A 20394-nucleotide genomic window follows, 5' to 3' on the forward strand; every position below is an offset into this window, starting at 1 on the left:
GCATGACTGCACTGAATGCTGTTACCTTCCCATCAAAGTGGTACCTATATATCTACTTCCATTTGTGTGCATTCAAACTGCTAGGTTGGCAGAATCTGGGACTAGTGACAGGAGCTCACCCCATCATGTAGCGCTTAGGTCTCAAACTGCCAACCTTCCAATCTTCCAGTCATCAGAATTGGCATCTTAACTACAAAGCCACCATATCCCATGTGAAACACATACTTGGCGCCAAAAACTTCCTTAAACCCACTTGAATTTTTATGTGGAAATCATGTTTTGGTGCAAAAAACACCCAATTAATTTTACACCCAAACTCCAACCAACCAACAGGCCCCCACTATCTGGAAGCACTGCTTTTCATGCAAAAAGAAGGAAAAAACGAAAAAGTGGAGATTTGATACAATCCCTTCCCATTGTTTTTAATTCAGAAAACCCTACCTCTATTTCTGTGCATAATAATTTCCCAGGACACTTTGGTTTATGTAAATCCTCCCTACAGGGAGGAAGCAAATTTCTCAATACTGTGCCATTTTTCCTGATCAGAAACAATTTTTTTTCAGTGAGCAAACAAATAACAGCAAATATTTCTTCTATCACAATTGGCTAGTGAGATAAGGTGTTCTACCTTTTTCTTGCATTTGAGATACCTGTTGGAACAGAACAGAATGAAAAGATAGTAAATTCTTTGTCAGTGAAGTTTAATATGGAAAACTTGCTGAAACATTCATAGTAAGTTGTATACAGTTTTGCATTGTGCTGTGTTGCTTTGCATAGTATTGAGAGAAGGCAGTTCTGTCAGAACTCTGGCATGTTGTCTTATATTTTTCAGGTCATTTCTTTGGGGTTTTGGCAGTTTGTGTCACTTGAAAGATGTTTATGGACATAGCAAAGGCATTGCTGAGCTGTAGGCCTCTGGTGCCTACTTCAGCGGTTCCTGAGTATAATAAAGTTATGAACTTGGGTGGGGTACAGACCGCCAGAAAGAGGCGGCCAGGAGCCGCCTCTCTATTCCACATAACCGTGCAGCAGCATCCAAATTGTGCAGCGTGGCTACATGGAAGCAAAAGGACTGCTAAAAAGCAGCTCCTTTTCGTGCCACCGCAAACTGTCTGCGGCGGTGTGAGCTGTGATGTCCTGGTGATGTCCTAGGGTTGTGGGGCATCTAGAAAGAGTGCCCCGAGACAACCCTAGCACATTGCCAGGACATGTTACAGGGCCCGTTTGTCCAAGGCCTTGGTGCCCCTAAGCAGAAGTGCATTAAATAGCAGGACTTGCCAAGATAACTTAATTTTGATGGGTAAATCAAAATCAGCAGTCTGCTAGTTATCTATTCAGTTTGAGGAAAAGATATCTGTTTTGGAATGTTTCAGTAAGCACTTGTTGTTCTTTCATATCTAAGCAAACTCTGTGAGGTGGCTATGTTTGCCTGAAATAAATGAATTGACAAAGTGCTGGAGGGAAATGACCTCAAGTGAATCTAACTGCTTTTCTTCTTCTGTTGAAACATTGAGACATGTATGCCTTGGTTCTATCTCAGGGTGACCAGATGTCCTCCTTTTCTACGAGATGTCCTACATTCCAGCCTTCTGTTCAGGAGGAATACCAAATGTCCTCCATTTTGATCGTAACTAAGAAACACGAATTTACATTTATATGAGTGTTTCTAGCTTTTGTTTCATAATATCCTACATTTTTCTCAAATGTCCTGTATTTTTGTGGTGCCTTGTCCTCCTTTGTGATTATGACACCTGATCACCCTAGTCTCTGTGGTCTTTACTGCCCTTTTTCTATTTATGATGAGAAAAATAGTCAGAGTATTTGAGGTTCTTACTTATTCCACTATTTGTCTACAGTAGCAACAATAGAAACAAGTAACAAGTATTGTTGCTATATGCTTTCAAGTCATTTCTGACTTATGACAACCCTAAGCTGACTCACGGGCTTTTCTGGGGTTGAGACTATGTCACATACCTGAGGTCAAACCAATGGGTTTGCTTGGCTGAGTGAGTAATCAAACCCTGGTCTCCAGAGTCTTAGTCGAGTGCTTAAACCACTATACCACACTAAGTGTGATGTATAGTAGCATGTACAAGTTCAGTGAATATGTGAGAGAGAAGCAGAATTGTATCCATTATGCCACTGCATGCAAAATGTGGCATCTATATATTCAACACCACTGAAAATGCCTCTACTTTTATGCACATGGTTTTCACTAGTTGAGAAACCCAGTGTCAGTCGTGGCTTCTAGTTAAAGGGAAGCATTGTTTTCATACAAAGCTGCATACTCACTGAGGATAGTGTACAAGGTTCTGTAGGTGGAGCTACATTACAATGTAGAGATCTCAGAGTAGGGTGCTGCCAATCCAATTTTGAACAATTATAAAACCAGTTCTGAAAAATTTAGCAAAAATATGTTGTTGAATTTCCCAGGATTAATTTATAATTTGAAAGTGGTTTGGCAACATCCCACTCTGAGGAAAGCATACATCCAGAGGGCTTTCCCAACAGTTAAGGCACTCACTTTTCCTATCATATTTTTAATATTTTCTAACATTCTTTCCATCCCTAAATCCATCACTGCTGACAAATTGAACTGTCAGACATGCTTTTCTTAGCTAGTAGAATGGAAGAATAACACTGCTGGTGCTAGAAATGTTAATTCTTTGTTACTGCTTGTTTCTTTATTATAGCTTACCCCCCTGTTCATGTGCAAACAGTCTTTACTTGGGGACATAATGTTTACCTGAATAACGATTCAAAAATTTCTATAGTTGCTTTCTGCCTGCTTTTAACCCCAAGACTGTGTGAACATATTAAGCAATTGGGTTTCCTAGCTTCTAATTGGAAGTGGCAGCTTGATTAACAGCAGAGAAATTCTGAATGTGAATGTGTGAATGTGGATGTCTTTGAGCCTCTCAGTGAACCTGCGATGCCATTGAATAAAGCAAATGTGCTACCTACTGTTTAGATAAAATGACTCAAATGAAAGTAGCTAGAGCTGTTATCTAAAAGGGATATCTGAAGAGAAAGGAGCAAATGCCATTAAACAGTAAGAGCTTCTTTAATTGAGGGATGACCTCTGCTATCTATTGTACTCTAAAATGTAGACAACACTCAGTTACCATCATCTTGAACAGCATCCTTGTGTTTAGCTATTGGCCCTCCAGCAATGACTTCTGTTCCTTGAGCAGCCCAATGCTCCCTCCCTTTAAACTTGCATGCACGCTTTTAGCTACCAGAAGCCCTGATTAAAAAAAAGAAAGGAACTAAACCTGAGCATGTTTCAACTGACCTACTTTTTTCCTCCTCTTACACATTTGCTATTTTCATACATCTTTGTTCTCCACAACATTGCTTTCATAAATTCCAGTTTTCACCAGAGGCTTCAAATACAGCAGTGGTGTAAGGACTGTATAACTGATGAATGGGAAAAGCTAGGTATGGAAGTTGAAGCGTTTTTTTTACAAATTGGTTATTGCTGTTACGGTTTGAATAGTTGCATCACATTTGTACAGGCACGATGCAAAGCACATATTGAGGTGGTGTGTGCTAGGATTAATCTACCATAACATTCTCTGGTCTTTTTAGACTCTGGACTTAGTAGTCTTATATCACATGGACTGTAAATGGTAATGTATTATTTCACTCACTTTTAACTGTGTAATGTATGACCTTGTTTACTTTTTAAACTGTGTAATGTATTATTGGGTCAGTGTGCTATAGTGGTGTGAGCATTCAACTACAATTCTGGTGACCAGGGTTTGGATCCCCTGCATGACCATGGAAACCCACTGGGTGACCTTGGACGCATCATTTTCTCTCAGCCTCAGAATAATGCAAAAGCAACTCCCCCCTCCCCCCGACAGATTTTTGCCAAGGAAACTGTATGATAAGTTCACCATAGGGTTGCCATATAAATCAGAAATAACATGAAGGCACACAAAAACAATATCAAAAGCAACAATGCATTACTTAATTTACTTACTTTTAACTGCAACAAACCAGCCCTGTATGTGCATGAGTGTGTATTCAATATGCTGTGCTGAATGGGCACTATGTTGAAATGAGTGGCAAGAAGCTGTTCAGATCCCAGTTATATGCTGAATGGATTTACATGAGCAGATTTAATTTTTTCTCCTCTTTTGTACAGGTGGCCTCTGTTATGCACTATGCCATAACAGAAATTGCTTTCTTTTTTTCATTCATTGATTACAGCAAATATCCAGCATGAAAATTGCTTTGAAATTTTCCTCAGGTTCAGAATTCCATAGTCCTCTTTGGGCACAGAACACATGTGATGCTTTGCATGTTGGCTATGGCCGGTTACAGACCGGCACTTTAGTGCATGACAAGCACGCACTAGGGTTACAAAAGGGCGGTGCTTCCGCACCGCCCTAACCCTAGTGTGTGCTCGTCATGCACTAAACGGCGGCGGCCCTTCCATACGGCCGCCGCCATGAGGACGTCACGGCCGCACCGCCTCTAGATGGGGTGTCGCGGACGTGACGTCCTTGCTCCGCGCCAGGGCGCTTAATGCGCTCTGAACACGGAGCAGGAAGGAGCTCCGTTTCGGAGCTCCTTCCTGGTTTAGTCCGCTGGGCGCAGCCTTTAGACGGCTGCGCCCAGCGGACTAAAAGAGAAAGGGGCCAAGTGGCCCCTTTCTCCTTCTCCCTGCCGCCGCGGGGTGTCCTTGGGGCTTGAAGCCCCAGGGACACCCCTTTTCAGGCTGCAGGGAAGCGACGTTTTTCTGCTTCCCCGCAGCCTGAAAAGCGGCGGATCGGGGCCTCAGCGGCTGCCGCTCCGCACGCTGAGGCCCCGATACACCGGGGAAAGGGGCGGGTGCAGACCGCCCCAAATGGGCGGTCTATAACCTGCCTATGATTGCGTTGTGTAACAGGAGGAAATATGTTGTCTACAGCTGATACTTGGATAAGTGTTCCCCTTGGTAATTAAGTATGACTAATTAGTGTAACATACTGCTGCTGCATGTCATTTGCATTCATATTGATGCACTGTGGTGATAGGCCACTGGTTGATGCATCTTCCCAAACTATATTTTCCTCCTTTTCAAAACAATGAGCCAGCATACTTGTGTATGCTTGCACTCTTAGCTGAATGGACAAATAAAGGTCAGAATGTGCTGAACAACTAGAAGATAGCTGTTAAGTTGGTGGTTGGTTGTCTTTGTTTTTCATAGGCACTTTTGAGAAAACATACTAATCCAGGACTTTATTGCACCTGCATATGTTTAGAAATTGAAGTGCCCACAGAAGGCATGGTTATTCTGCATTTTCCTTTGGAAATTTTCCTTTGAATATTGCAGCTTTGACTTTAAAATTTCTAACATATTTCATTCACTGCACGTCCTTGTGCTTCAAATGTTCTGCTAGCAAAAACTGCATTGAATTTACTTCAGTAGGACCTGTGTCATTCTGAAGGTCAAGTTGCCTGCTGGTAGAGGGCTATGTTTTTGGAGTAGAGGTTCCAGGTGTTGTTTCATGCCCCATTTGTAGAAAACTAATAGGATGTTTCTGAGCAAGTAGTCTCCAAGTTTTCACTAAATACATGTGCTACATGTGATCTAAATTGAAGCTGAACCATAAACAGTGGCATGTAATTCATGCTTACTGGCATGATACTTATACATTTCTTATTCATTTGGAAAGAATGTGGACAATTTGTGGATAGTGTTCATTTCAAGCTGGCCCACAACAAACATACTCTGTGACTATGTCCTCATAACCATGACGATATTAGGCAAACTTGTTACAGACATCTGCAACGCACTGGCCTATAATAGCCAGAGTGCCTTCTACTTTGCCATATGTGTTGTTTCAGCCTCAGAGGCTGTTTGGTAAGCCTTGGAGAAATCATTTTGATGGCATCCTTTTCCTTCCCAGCTCTCCTAGATGTTGCTGCTGTTTGTGTAATATTTCTTTGTTACATTAAGCAGCAGTAGGGAAGAGGGAAGAAGGTATTTTGGTACTATGCAGGAGCAAAACAATGCTCATCTTGTGACAGGTAAATGAATTATTGCTTATTTACATATTTTGAAGATTTCTGCCCAGCGGGCTGCGTTATCCTTAAGGCAGCATACCATAGATCACAATAATATGTACATATACAATCATACTAGACCTATATGACTGATGTCTAGGATGAGAGCATGAGTGTCCTTTCCTGCAATGAAGAGAGAAGGAAGGACCCTGCTGTTTTTCTTTGTGGCTTGACCAGGCTACACTTCCCCTTGCTGTAACTTTTTTCTTAGAAGAAAAGGAATGGAGTTTTCCAGCAGTCCATATTTGCTTGTGTATAGCATTTCCCTTATGTTTTGCAGTAACAGAGAAGATGGCCACCAAGAACACCCCATGGCATCCCATATTCATAAGCTCTGAGCAAATAGGTTGCATACAGAAAGCCCTAGGTCCACTTCAGAGATGGACAAGGTCCAGGATTCAGTTTTTCCTCTTCTATGGTCATTCCCCAAGTCTCCTACCCCCCAGAAGTAGTTTTCCAAGACCAAAAATCAACTTCCATTATTTTGAGACATCCCCAAAATGAGATTGCCAGAAGTCTGTTTCTGCTCTTGTAAAACTGTTTTTCGGAGTCTGGGGCAAAATCTGGTGCCAAGGAGCAAATACTGGTTTTAATTGTTCCTTTACTGGAATTATCTCATTTTTCAGCCAGTTTTTGTCCATGTGAGGGCATCTAGTAGATCAGGGAGGGATCTGTGGTTTATAAAAATTGTCTGAAGACTGCATGGAGACTTCAAGTAACATGATTCCCAACTCAAGTCATCTCTAGAGATGACCTTTGGTCATCTCTGGTCATCCATCATCTCCAACAGCAGAGCTGTTAAAAGCAGAGAGATAAAAAGAAAATCAATTCATTTGAAATGATGTGGTGGAGAAGAGTGCTGAGAATACCATGGCAAACAAAAAGACAAACAAATGGGTACTTGAACAGATCAACCCTGAACTCTCCCTGAAAGCCAAGATGATTAAATTGAGGCTGCCCTACTTTGGCCTCATTATGAGAAAGCATGCATCATTTGAAAAGACAATAATGTTAGGAAAGGTAGAAGGCAGCAGAAAAAGAGGAAGTCCACAGCCAGATGGATAGACTCAATCAGGAAGGTCACAGGCCTGAAGATCAGTGGAGTATAGGTGGGCTTGGGGTCCACCGTGCCATGAGTCGAGGGTGACTGGAAGGAAGCTAACAACAACAACAACAACAAGCTTATATCCTATTGATTTCACTACAATCTAAGATATCCATAGAAATGTCTCATAAGTTGTTAGAGCCTATTGCTACTCTGTAGCTGCACACATTTTGGGGAGTATTCACTTTTAGTAACTGAATTAACATGACTTAATGCAAGTCCACTAAAAAGGCTTAGGTTTTATTCCATTAATAGCATTGTTGGCACTTTCTAAATGTGTTCAAAATTACAGAGATGTTGCTTTCCATAACATCTTCATATAGTTCTGCTTTTGTTAGGTGTATGCATATGTCACAATTTCTATAGCTGAATATATTAAGGGTGTGAAAGTAAACATTGCAAAAATGAAGAAAGTGGTAGATTTCAGGAATTTATTTGAATTTTAAAACAGTACTGTTGTGTCAGTTTTTCACAATGTCTTAGACTTGGCTGCAATCTAGGAGACCAAGCAACTACATCCATATGTCCTTGGGGATTTAAATATTCCACTTCTCAAATGGTATCCCCATGTGCTAAATTTCAAGCAACCTTGAAGCCACACATGGTCTGAGATCCACACTTGAATTAAAGAAATAGTCAAAAGCAGTTCATGGTATGTAATTTGAGGGTAGTCACTACTACTGAAAGGTGTCTAAATCACACTAGGCAGTGCACATCCATGACCATACCTGATGTCAGTCTTAGAAGATGTTGGAACTCCCCCCCCCCCCCAGCTTTCCAAGCCAGCATGGGAAAAACAACTTTTCCAAGCACTCTTCTTTTTACCCTAGCCAGAACAAGGTGATTTACATCATATTTTGTTTCAACTAGAAATAGACTCATGTAAGTGAAAATTCTTTCTCAGTTTGTTACAATTATACTTGAGCACTTCAATTTGGCTGCATCATACTCTGACATTTTATATCTTATCCCAATATAATCAGATACAAATTAGAGATTGTGAACATTTTAGTAGCTGTTTAAATTGTGTTGGCAAAGCCTGGAAGTTAGATGCATTTATCTAACTATTATCTGAGGAAATAGTTCAAACAGCCAAAATGAGGTGGTGGGTGAGGAGCTGACAGCTTTAATTGAAATTGGAATGGACTTTGCATTACTCAGAATTGTGCAAAGATGTGGCTGAACAGTATTAATTACTAGAAATTAAGACTGGAAATGCAGACATGCTGTAAATCATCTATTCTTTTTTTAATGATGATGGCCACATTGATCCGTCAGTGTGCACAGTAGAAGGTGCTGAACCAAAACTGGTTTGGAGGTGCCAGCTTACTATGGAGCTTGATATTATCAGTGTTATGCTTCATTAAGTCATTGGAAGTTCTCCGTGGCAGTTGTCAGTTTGATTGATTTGTAGACGTACTTGCTTTATCTAAGTTAGCAAAAAATTTCAGGCCTGTTACAGACTGCCAAAATAAAGCTGCTTCGGGTCTCCAAAGAGGTATGCTATTTAAATGATGCATGGGTCCTAAGAGTCCGGAGGTTGCTAAGCACTGGATTGCAGCTTTGGTGCAGCTTTCGGATTCTTAGGATGCATGCATCATTTAAACAGCATACCTCCAAAGAGACCCGAAGCAGCTTTATTTTGGCAGTCTGTAACAGGCCTCAATTTCTGACACTGTCCTCTAGACGTTGGCTGCACAGAACTGATAACTAAAGTACAATACCAAATATAGCAAAAGCCCTTCGCTTCCTTATTTCTCATACAAATAGTCCTCATGTTCAGAGCAGATTCTAAGAAATGTTACTCCTTAAAGGACTTCATGATATATATCTTCTTCTTCCACTTAAGGCTAATTTTGACCCAGTCAAGGAAAAGCTAGTTATTAGCCTGTATCATTGAAATGGGAATAGCTGTAGGGCAGAAACTTCAACCAGTGCTTTTGAAATTTACCCTTTTGACTATACCCTTCAGAATCCCTGAGCCAATGTGGCAATTTGCCACACTGGCTAAGGAATTTTGTATGTGATGCAAAAAGGGGGGGGGGAAGGAACTTTATGAAGTTTTGGTTTTAACCTCATGTTTTCCTAAGCTTTAACTTTAACTTTCTCATTCATAAGAATATCATTTGACAGAGGGAGGCAGCCACTGCTTTGACACCATGTAACATCAGTCACTCCGCTTTTTCTGAGATTGCCGGATATTTTCCTTCTCTGCAGAATAGCATAGAGTCTGCTATGTCTCTAAAATCTCTAAAACTAAGCATGGGCGGGATACAGATGGGCAAAAAGGGGTGTATTCATGACGTCATGAAGGTAGAGCCTTCAGACGGGCCTTACCTGAATGCCGCCATGAACACGCCCCCCGCACGCCCCAAGCGGGAAGAAGCGGCATTAAAAAGGTGCTGCTTTTCTCCGCTTCTTTTCCGTTTGATGCGCAGCTGCGCAGCTCCGTCTGTAAGCTGCTGCACCGGTACGCCAGAATTGCTACGCCGCTAATTTAAGTTGCCCATTTAAAAGCTCTGAGTCAGCTGCGTCGCATAATGAGTCGGGGTCCTGGAACATGCGCAGTTTGCAGTCAGGCTTTAATTGCAGTGTCAGTTGCCATGCAGGTGTGGAAGCTGCAGCACAGCTGCAGCACATTTTAAGACTCGTAACCCTAACCCTAACCCTAACCCTAACCCTAACCCTAGAGCAACATGTACGCATGCGCTGCTTGGAAAGTTTGGACTTTAAAGTGAGCCCCTACACACATTCCTGTGCCATTTTCACCTAACAATAAAAAACGCTAAAACTGTAAATATTTACATATATACAAGGGAGGTGATGGGGGATGGCAGGGGGACAGCAGTGGCAGCGGCGACAGCTGTGGCTGTGCATTGCAGATTCAGCAGGAGCGCGGGGACCAAAGGAGAGGAGGCATCCATGATGCTGGTGACACTGGCAAAGTGCAAGAGGACAAGGATGCCAACACCAGCTGATCACCAGCTGGCAGGAGACCACCATTGTTCTTGGGCAGAGCGGGGGAAAAAGTTTTAAAGGGGCTTGGGCACTTTAAATGTGCACATAGGCTTTCTGCCGCAGCTACGCATCCGCCAGCCGGCAAAGGAAAAAAAAAAAACCGTTTTTGGCCGCCCGTGAGGAAGCTGCCTCTCTCTTTGCAGCGTCCTCCGAGGCAGCGGTTTGGAAACTGCGGGTCAGAAACGGCCCCAGGTGAGGCGTCTTCACTGCCCCCCATGTGGAAGCCCCATCTCCTGAGCCACGCCCCCGGGGCAGGCGGTCTGAAGGCTCCGTATTCAGAAGAATACACCTCCAAGACGTCTTCCCCTGCCCGTTTGTATCCCGCCTTGGTCAGCTCTTGTTAGTACCTGGATGGGAGAATGCTAATGAATGATACAGTAAGTGCTGTAGGTTATACAGTATTTCAGAGGAAGTAACTGGCAAAATCACCTCTGAGTACTCCTTTCCTTTAAAAAAAAACTATGGAATTCATAGGGTCGCTAAATTGACAGACAACTTGAAGGCACACACACGCACACTCCTATGTTTGAATGAATTATTTAATTATTAGAGTCAGCCCTCCATATCCACAGATTCAACCAGCCATGGCTTGGCAGTATTACAAAAAATAAAAATTCTCAAAAGCAAATCTTGATTCTGCCATTTTACTATGACACTGTATTCAATGGGACTTGAGCATCCATAATTTTTGGTATCCACAGGATGTGGATCCACAGGGCCCTCTGTATTTCAAATTTCCTAAAGCAGCAACTGCAGGTTCACACAGGTTATCAGTATATATGTACCCATACTTTGTTGTTGTGTGCCTTCCAGTCATTTCTGACCTAAGGCAACTCTAATATGAACCTGCCATGGGGTTTTCTTCACAAGGTTTGTTCACAGCGGCCTTTGTCTAAGGCTGTGACTTTCTGAAGATTGTAGTACTATGTCATACATGAATAAAAAGAAAATTATTTGTACAGTTAAAAAAACTGTACTCTTCTAGATTCAGTAAACTGTTCTACTGACTTTTAAATTAATCTGTCTTAGTAATTAGTTTGGACTATTGGGCAAATGTATCTGAAGAAACATTGAGTAAACTTAATTTAAGTGTTAGAGTTTCTCTTGATGATGTAAAATATCAGTTCAATTTTATTGATTTAAAAAAATAATTTGAATTGCCTCATTTAAATCAGTGCACCATGAGGGGAAGTCTCTTGAGGATTAATCCCAGAAGACTCTCATCTTCTCCCCAAAGCTTTGTCCTGTGAGAATCTCAGAAGCCATTCCTGCACCATTTTCATAGGTTTGGACTTTTCATCTGCCATCCTAGTCAAACTCTGAAGACTCCATTTTGAACACCATAGCAAAGCCCAAGTTCAGTATGAAAAGATGGGCAGTGCACCATTAAACCACAACGGACGCTTTCAGGATAGATCCAGAACCTCTATTACCCTTCAGTGGCCCCAGATCTTCACTGAAGCACAGTACAGGCATACCTCAATTAATAAAAGCTCTGACAAAAAAGATCCCTTTAAAATGTGTTTTTATGCCCTCCAGGAACACATCCACTTCATTAACTGAGGTATACCTAAAATCCTATTCAACTGTACTTGGCTGTGTGCCTATGATTCTTTTGAAACAGGATAGTCATCTGTTATCTAAAGAAGTGTAATGGCTAGTGTTAGACATGGAGAACAGGGTTCAGCTTTGTTCTCAACTGTGAAGATAAAGAGACAGCAAAAAGATTGTCATTTTCAAGTGAACTGTAGTCATAGTGTTGCTGTAGAAGTATAATGGAATTCAGAGCTCAGTTTCTTGAAGGAAGCACAAAACTACAAAACAGTCATCTGTAGATATTTATGGAAGTCCGTAAAGTGTAGGTGGAGAGCCAGTGTAGTGCAGTGGTTTGAATGTTGGACTATGGCTTTGGAGACCACAGTTTGATTCCCAATTCAGTCATGAAACCCATTGGGTGACCTTGGACAAGTCACACTTCTCAGCCTCAGAGGAAGGCAATGGCAAACCCCCTCTGAAGAATTGTGCCAAGAAAACCCCATGAATAGGTTCATCTTAGCATCACCATAAGTTGGAAATGACTTGAAGGCACAACAACAACCAACTGTAGGTAAAGCTAATTTGTGTTTCTTAATTGACTTAAGCTCTTGGCTTCAATAGTACCCTCAACTTGCTCAAGCAAAAGTAGGTTCCTTTCTCCAGTAGTCAATCCTTTGATATGTTAGATCTGAGGTGGAGAACCCTTGGATCTCTAGATGTTGTTAGACTGAAATTCCCAGGTCAGTGGTGATGAGGGTAATTGTAGTAGCAGTAAGTTAAAAATTCAGTGTTGTACTAGTAGTTCATGTAGGGTCCCACAGGTTCTTGCCCCAGCTTTAGACTCTGTGACTGGACCATTGCCAAGATCTTCTTAAACTATGCATCAGCAAGTTTTGGTATATTCTTGATGCTGTAGCACCTTTTGTTTTGAGACTAATGGCGTGGAGTCTTTTATTCTTGGGTAAATCCAGCTTCCTCTTGAGTTTTTGTTTTCAGAATGTCATATCAGTCCTTCTGTCTGATGAGGTAATTGTACTCTAGAGTTTATTTTCTTTTTCTTTTTAAATGCAGGTATGCATAGCTGAAGGGGAAATATTTTTCTGTTGTTGTTGCCTGGGTTTTTCCCCTTAGAATACTGTACAATTATATTTTAAAATGTGAACTTTCTCAGTTGAAGGGCTTGTATAAGGAATAGAAACTCACTGAATGAAAATGACGTATGTATACATGTCAGTAACTTCTAATGCTTTAGATACTGAAGTAGGAAAGAAACATTCCATGTATAACCTTTACATTCCAGATTGTGAGACCTGTTTTTGAAAATATGTAAAGCCTTTGCATGTCTGTCCAGTGTAGGAAACTCTCAAGTATCTCACTGCCCTAGTGCTGTACTTTCTTGTTAATACTTCATGCTATTTTCTTTTACTTCAAAAACATCATTTTTCACTTTTGAGTGATTTAAAATTCAGAGATTAGAGAGAAAAATAGAATGACTTGTAATGTGAAATATTGACTCATTTATTTCTGATCCAGGAGAAAGGAATAACATTTTATATTTACACTTCTAAGCTTTAAGAAATGTAAACTATTACTTTCTAGAACAGATGGTTCTTAATACTGAATGTTTTCAGAACAGTAACTTTGGTATCTGTAAAATGTATTTTCAAGTGACTTTATTTGTATGATTAAGATGTCCATGCATGAGAGCCAGTGTGATTTGAATGTTGGACAACCATTCTGGAGGCCAGGGTTTGACTCTCAGCTCAGCCATAACCCCTCTGAGTGACCTTGGAGAAGTCACACACTCTCAGCCTCAGAGGATGGCCATGAAAACCCCCCTCTGAAGAAACCTGCAAAGAAAACTCCATGATAGGGTCGCCTTAGGGTCACCATAAGTCGGAAACTATTTGAAGGCACATAACAACAACAAAAGTTGTATGCAGTGTTAACAGAGAGTGGAAAATGTGCAAAGTGGCAGGATTGTTTCACTAGCAGTTGCATAAGCAATAGAAAGGTGATTCCCAAACTTTGGTCTTCCTGATGTTTTTCACTTCAGTTCCCAGAATTCCTGACTGTTGGTCAACCTTGCTGGGGCTTCTGAGAGTTGTAATTCAAAATGGCTAGAGGATCCAAGTTTGGGAACCAATGCACTAGAAGAACAACTACCACAAGCAAAACCTACCCTACTGAAGTCATATACAACTGAAGCTTATACAACTGGAATCACTTGTACAAAAATTGAACTTGTTTCCCTGGGTTGTAAAAGCTTTGTTGTATTGTATTGACACAATTGGGTGTAACACATTAACAGCGAAATTGGTGAATTATTCATAACTGTTCATAATTCTTAATTTGTGCCATCTTTTGGTTTCTGAAATACTGCAGACACAATGTAGTTTGTCTTTGAGGATAGAGAGGGACAGGGAACTGTCATCAGTCTCTCCAGAAATAAAAAATTACCCTATATACTCGACTATAAGTTGACCTCATGTATAAATCGAGAGCAGTTTTTGGGCCAGGATTATGGATTTTGCTATGACCCGTGGATAAGTCGAGGGTAAAACTCAGAGGCATATAGCAAAGGATCTAAAGGATGAAGCAAAGCAAAATAATGTCAATGAACTTACAAAATTCCAGCAAACATAACTCTTTGTGATCACTTTTAAGGCTGAATGAATGAGAGAGTAGAGGGTTCAGTGCTTCCAGGATAGATTATACTCTTGCTTTTTCACCAAGGGATGGTTCGTTATTTTAAATAAGAGTTGAAGTACAGTACTTACATTGACCCATGGATAAGTCAAATCAGGTTTTGGGGTCAATTTTTTGACCTAAATTTCTAGACTTATACATGAGTATATACAGTACATACTTTGTGCAGCCACTTGAGTGTCCTCTACTCCAAGCTTCCATGGCAGGGATGTAAATCTTCACTTATTATAATTTCAATTCATTTTTCCCCACATTTTTTTGCATAGCTTTGTTATCTGACTGTTATTTGATATTTGCTTGATATGGGATATTTGATGTTTTTAATTTATTGCTTGCTTATTTTATCTAATGCTATCTTGTATTATTATCTATTGTTTTATATGTATTTTGTTATTATCCTGTAGAATATACGCCATTGGCAGGTTTCATTTTTATCGATTTTTTATTGTATGTACAGTGCTGTGTAAATCTACAAATAAAGTTTAATAATAATAATAATATCCTAATGGATATTATCCTAAAGGAAATCCCAATGTGAAGACCGTCTTGTGGCTGTTCACCTTTTACTTGTCAGTGAATCTCAGATGTCAGGTTACCCTTTTGTTGTCAAGGATGCAACTATTAATGACTGTACTTCATTCCCCTGCTCTATATTGCCTGCTAGCTGTGACAGGGACAGATCAGAGCTAGGCTTCCTGGTACTTCTGAGGAAGTTTTCTTGTCCTCTGTTTCTTTGTTCTTTCTTCCAAATTGTCCCGATATGTTTTTGGACTGCAATTCTGGGAGTTCAAGTCCTAAACTATCTAGGGACCCAAGATTTGGAACTGATGTTAAGATATTCTCAATTGATAATTATATGAAGTGGCAGCATCCAACCTTGGATGCTCTGCCAGAATTTCAAATACGAATCTAGGTGGCTTGCCTAGAGTGAATTAGTGAAGAGAGAAAAAATGCATTGAGGTTCTTTGAGATCATGTTATACTCATGAATTACATTCTTCTTCATTGATACAACTGCTTTTTTATCCACTTTCCTGTTTCTGATACATTTAAATAATCGTTTGTTATTGGCTTTAGTGATATGCTCCTCAAAGCATTTTTCATGTACTGTAATCTTACTGTCTATTTGCATTTATTTGGATAAAGTTAGTGGTTCATTTTGTTTTTCCCATTTGCACAAGTTTTCTATTTTGAGCAGGAAGACTTTGTGTCTCTAATAGTTTTCTGGACTCTGTTCATTTACCACAGCAACATTCTCTTTTGTTTGGCAGTACCTTTTGTGATCTGAGTTCCATTGTAGCTGAATTTCTAGTACTGTGATTTTAAATAATTCCCAAGTGATATATGATCCTCTTCACTCCTTTTCAACTTCTCTTTTTAGCTGTACACTTATCTGCTTATATAGTTAGACAGAGTGAATTCATAGTACAGTACTTGACAATAGTCAAGTTGGTTCAATAACACATTTCACACCCAATCCTTGATGTCACTTAAGCTTACAATAATAATAAAGAACAAAAAAATCAAACAAGCAATTAATGCATTAAAAGTGATTTTTATTTAAAAAAATCATATTCATTTGCTCTAACATCAAAATTATATTCTGATTATGATATAAATTCCAGGTATATGGACTAAAGCAGTGCTATTCAAAGTGATGGTTCCTTAACCAGGGCCAGTCCATGAGCCATCAACTGCTATTCTTATGACATATTCAGAGAAAGAAAGTATCAGTTGTACCTAATGATCACAAATGTAGTGCTAGTTCCTGGCAAATGGCAGGGGCGGTGGGTGGGTAATGTCAACCTCATCCCATATCAGATTACTTGGGAAGCAGTGGACTGAAGTAGAACATTTTAAAAAAATGAGTGGGTAGATGAATTGCCTCTGTCCCTCCATTTCACTTTGGAAAAACTGATTGTTCATTAGCTTTCACTCTAATAGGTTTCAAGTAACCAAGGTAAATTAAGGCTTTCTCTGGGTTGGTGAGAGGAAGAATGCTAACATTTTGGGTTTCTCTGTCACTGCCCATAGGCAGGAAAAACTACTGAGATTTCACAATAGCTGAAAACAAACAGACTTTGCTGACTCTTCCCCTCCAGTCATCCTAGAGACCAGTTCTTCCTGTCTTTGGCCAGAGAAGAACTCTTTCTTGTTGCTTCTATTTTTTCTCTGGTTATCTTTCCATATTCCTAGCTCCTATTTTTTCTGTTTGATACCCTTCCATTTGCCTAGCATTAGGCATTTAATTCTTCCTTCTTTTTCCCTTCCTAGCTTCCTTCAATATATATATTTTTTAAAAACCCTCACCTTCCTATCTAACATTCTTTCTTCCCTTCCCTTTCTATCTGCTATGGCTCCAGCAGGAGAGAGGAGTGAAGCTATCAAAAAGAAGAAGCCTATTCAGCATTGCACTTTAGACAGTGTGATAGAAAATCAGAAAGAACTAGACCACTCTGATGGTTGAGCTGTTCTGGCCAAGCAGATGTTGGTGAAGGTTGCACTTGCTCCAGCATCCACATGGTCATCTGTAAAACATGATGGAGACATAGATGGATGGCGAAAGTGTGTTACAAAGGGTAAGATGCCCATGATGCCTTGCATCCTTCTACTTTGGCAAGGTATGAGTCCAGGGTGAAGGACTGGGAACAGGCTGTATTTGATTCCTCCCAGAACATTGGCCATAGCCAAAAGAGTGTGAAATCCCCTCTGTGCAGTCTGTGGCTTATGTGTCAGCATTTCAGTGCCACTGTGGCTTCTCATATTTCCCACCACTTTTCTATTGAGCAGGATAATGGTGACCCTTTTGGCTGCACATGTGGCACTCACCATTTTGAGGTGGCCATTCATCACAATCCACAGCCAGATTTGTTAACCGCACCTGAGGATTTGGCTGTGGAAGAGTCAGTCCTCTCACTTAAAGAGAATAGCATGGCCAGCGGCATGGCCACTTTCATAACCAGGACCATCATGGCCATTATCATCACCAGTTTCACTTTCTGCCCCATCTTTCTCTTGAGGGCTGAAGCACAACTATAACAATTTAGATCTTTGTTGGAGAATTGCTTCCCCCCCTCTTTTCCTCACCCTTACCAAATAAAGCCTCATCACAGAGTGGTGTTTTTTTTTTGTTGTTGTTGGTGGTGGTGGTGGGAGGAGGGAGGGGAGAGTTCACCATGCAGCAGTCCTTGAAGAAAATACACAGTCTTTAACATTACAGTTAAAACAACTTTTGCAAGCTCAAGCTATCTTTCAGTCTGGCCACAGAGGAGCCTCAGGGTCCTGTGCTAAGGATTCTTTTGCAACCTCTCAGGAATTCATATGAATTTTCATGACATGAGTGGAGGGTCTCGGGTTTCATGGGCCTTCAAGTAAGGTTGCTTCTGCTCAAAGCCTGCCTGGTAAAAGAAAGATGGTAACTCCTGTTCATTCCTCTGAGGAGCCAGATTGTGATTCCCTTATGGAGTCTCTGCTCCTAGGGAAGGACCTGTGAAAGTCTCTAGGGTGACTGCTGGTGATTCTGAAAAGGAGGAAGGTGGGTGAGGGGAAGCCCTTTAACCATTTGTTACATTCTGAAGATGTTGTTGCCTGTTAATCAAGGTCTCCACAGTGTTGGTGATTTGCTTCACCCAGACTAGAGCATTGGATGAGGTGAAGGGGCCTTCTTCTGAGTTTAGTGTTAGGGATGCTTCTGTCCTGTGACAATCAAGGTGACCTATGAGCAGCCACATCTTGCTCCCTGGGGACTGGAGTTTACACCAGGAGGTGTTCCTTCAAGTGGAGAGCTGATTGGGCACCTTCACTGTGGACATGCTTGTATCCCCAACAAATCATGAACTCTCTAGGTTTTCACCAGGTTTCCCTGCCCATAGGCAGAGGGCATGAACACCCTACAATGCCAGTGGCCAAAGGTTCTGCTGTACCTCTTCCCTCCTCTCCCTTTCATAGCAAGGGCAAGGACATAGCCAGGATTTGGGGAAGGAGGGTCTAGACTAAGTGCCACCATTATAATGGGGCTTGGGCGCAGCAGCACACATCATTCATTATATCTAATGGAAGGGGGGGTCCAGACCCCATGCCCCTTGGCTATGTCCTTGGCAAGGGAGGTCACAAGTCGTGCTCATTGTTCCCTAATGGCCCTAGCGACTTTGATACTTGATAGATCCGTGGTGTCTCCCACTTTGGCTCAGGGTCCCCATCAGCATCCAGATATGGCTTGTTTCCAGCTACCCACATTAAGGTTGAATAGGAAGCTCTGAAGACATACTGCATGATTAATATACTTCTGTCTCCTCGCAGGCAGTCCACAGTAAGGATTTACAAGACTACATGAAAGGTTTATACTACTTGGTGCAAAGCCATTCAGTACAATCAGAGTCAATACAACAAGGCATCTGTTTCACATCTCCTGGCAGAGAGGACTGGGGCTTGTCCTTAGGCCTAATACCTTGACGAGGAAGGCTGTTGGACTGTCCTCAGTCCTGTCTAATGCCCCAGGAGCCCTGCTCTCCTTTCATCTGGATGTACAAAGGTTTCTTAGAGCACTCTAGTCAAGTACCATTTTCCATCTTGGAGCCTGCCATTAATATTAAAGCAGCACTTGAAACATCCATCTGAGCTTCTTTATGAAGGTTCCTCTGAGGCGTCTTTCTTGCTGTGTATCAGAGGTGGCAGCCCTTTCAGTTTGGGGGCACCTCTACACCTTTCATGAGGACTACGTTTCTCTCCATCCTGACTCTTCCTTTATGCCTAGAGTACTTTCTACTTTTTAACTGTTACAAGTATTTATTCTACCCTCTTTCTGCCCTTTGCATCCACAGATGAAGTTACGGCACAATTTGAATGAGCAGTGTGCTAAAAATTTGCATTCATTGAACTAAGTCATTTTGTTGCTTAGATTCCTTATTTGTGCCCTTGAGGTGTGAGGTGTTTCAGTCCACAGTAGCCACATGGGTTAAAGCATTCATCCTAATGGCATATGACATCACCAAAACACTTTACCCATCTAATGTCATGGCACGCTCAACCAGGGCAGCCACCATATTGATCATATTTTCCACTAGTGCTGCAGTCATGAATATATTAGGGCAGACACTTGAGATACTTATGTATGGATTTTTCCTCTCAACATCCCAGAATGTTCCTTCACAGTAAGTATCCAGTGTGGTAGTTCGACTCTCCTGAATGTGTGCTAGTAGGGTCAGTAATGTGCAGCACCCAAAATATTAGATAGTGTCTCCCATTATCCCTGACCATTGACATACTGACTGGCATGGATGGAAATTTGAATCCGTTAACAACGGGAAGAATGCAATTTTTCTACTTCTTTGGAGAGTCAGTCTGTTAACTGGTCTTTTGTAATATGTATGCATATATTGATTTTGGTTTATAGTTCTGCTGTCACCCAGGTTAATTTATCTGGTTTTGTTTCTGAATTTTCTATTTCAGTATGAAGACAACATGTTTTCATCAATATGGTTTCTGCAAGCAGGAAACCAGTAGAGAGGGTTCAGAGGTCTATGAATGGCACTTAACTCTAGAGTACAAAATCAGAAAATATTTTCATAATTTTGAGTGTCTTTCACTTGTAGATTGGGTTCCCCAAATGATATATGTTTCTCCACCATTTTTGAGAGAGCCGGCATACTGTATTTTGCAAAAATAACCCATAATCTGTCAACACTAACTGATTTTGTCAGGGATTTGAAGGGTTAAAACACAGCACACAGGGAAATGCTTGATGTGTGTGTGTTTGGCCATGAGCATTCAGCAGAGTGGCAAGGTTGATCAGCACAGCTGAAGCTCATTGGCTCAAGGACACTTCAATGCCCAAGTGCACGTAGCCATGGCCTGTTACAGACTGCCAAAATAAAGCTGCTTCAGGTCTCTTTGGAGGTATGCTATTTAAATGATTCATGGGTCCTAAGAGTCCGGAGGTTGCGCCAAAGCCACACTCCATTCCTAAGC

At 41.1% G+C, this 20394-nt stretch overlaps 1 protein-coding gene across 24 annotated transcripts in view; it reads left to right on the forward strand.

The window, feature by feature from the left end:
- Positions 1 to 20394, forward strand: part of CAMK2D (calcium/calmodulin dependent protein kinase II delta) — a 172340-nt gene that overhangs the window by 75097 nt on the left and 76849 nt on the right. The window lies entirely within an intron of this gene.

The sequence above is a fragment of the Sceloporus occidentalis genome, unplaced genomic scaffold (genome assembly GCF_023333645.1).
Source record: "Sceloporus occidentalis isolate IW3139 unplaced genomic scaffold, rSceOcc1.0.p SCAF_5, whole genome shotgun sequence".
NCBI lineage: Eukaryota > Metazoa > Chordata > Lepidosauria > Squamata > Phrynosomatidae > Sceloporus > Sceloporus occidentalis.